This window comes from Charadrius vociferus, unplaced genomic scaffold, assembly GCF_000708025.1.
Source record: "Charadrius vociferus isolate BGI_N301 unplaced genomic scaffold, ASM70802v2 scaffold1084, whole genome shotgun sequence".
Classification (NCBI taxonomy): domain Eukaryota; kingdom Metazoa; phylum Chordata; class Aves; order Charadriiformes; family Charadriidae; genus Charadrius; species Charadrius vociferus.
This window is the reverse complement of record NW_009647974.1, coordinates 177,857-179,006: the sequence shown is the minus strand read 5'-3', so window position 1 is coordinate 179,006 and position 1,150 is coordinate 177,857.

Here is a 1,150-nt window from a genome sequence, read left to right as displayed (position 1 = left end):
GACACTGCGGGCATCTCCCACCAGGCAAGGTCCCTGCTGGGGATGGACGTAGCCAGGAGGGGAGGATGGCTGGCAGGGAGGACAGCAGCTCCGGGGGCAAAGCTGTGAAGCCTGGGGTCAACCCTGACGTGCCCAGGGGGGTCCCTGTGGTCACCCTCCCGCGTGCTCTGGGGACGGATCCCAGCACCATAAGCCAGGACTCTGCGTTTTGGTGTGCCGGATCTCAGCACAGCAAGGGCTATGCTCCGTCCCCACGCCACCGAGGACACGGCATGGAGCCGGGACCATCTGCGGGACCGCACCACCTGGCTGGGATGCTCTCATCGCCCGGGCATTGCCCTTGGCATCTTGCTGCCAGCCAAGTGGCTGCTATCCCTGGGATGAGATGGGGCTCATCACTTCCTTTGGCTGGTCATCACTGTTGCCACCGAGCCACCCAGGGGGACGGCACCCAGCTCATCCCCGGCCAAATGTCAGTTGGGGGCAGCTGCTGCCGTCTCCTCTCCCAGATGGATTGAGCTCATGGGGTCGGGCTGTGGGTAAGGACAGCAAGATGCTTCCCCGCTGCGGGCCATGACATCCAAGGGGACACAGAGGGGACACAGCATGTGCCAGGGGCTGCCCCTGCCTGGCTGGCAGAGCCGGGCATCACCAGCCATGGTAGCCTTCAGCCACGCGGTTTCCAGCTTTGTCCCCTTTGCGGGGTATGTCAGAGCAAGCAGTTACCTTTGAAGCCGAGAGCCAGATTTGGTCACATGGGAAGAGCCGAATCTCACCGAGGAAGAACCAAACCCATCGTTTTGGAGGCAAGAGAAGGGATGAGTCGGGGCACACGGTGCCTGAGATGGAAAAACCACTGGAGGAATAAAATTTGGACCTTCTGCTGCCATCCTCGAGTGCCAGCCCCAGGGACACGGACCCTCCAGCCGTGGCAAATTTGGCATTTGTGTGCCGAACAGTGCCGCAGGCCGGCTTCCGCGTTGTGGAGCGCTGAATGCCTTCAGCCGCCGGCTCCAGCAAGATGGTCGAATCCAGCCCCGCACTTTTCCTGGCAGGACTTTTCCAACCATCCCAGCCTGAACTCCCTCAGTCATGGCCAACCTCAGCACGGTGCTGCCTTGGGCTGCCTCATCCCCTTTCCGCAGTGGCC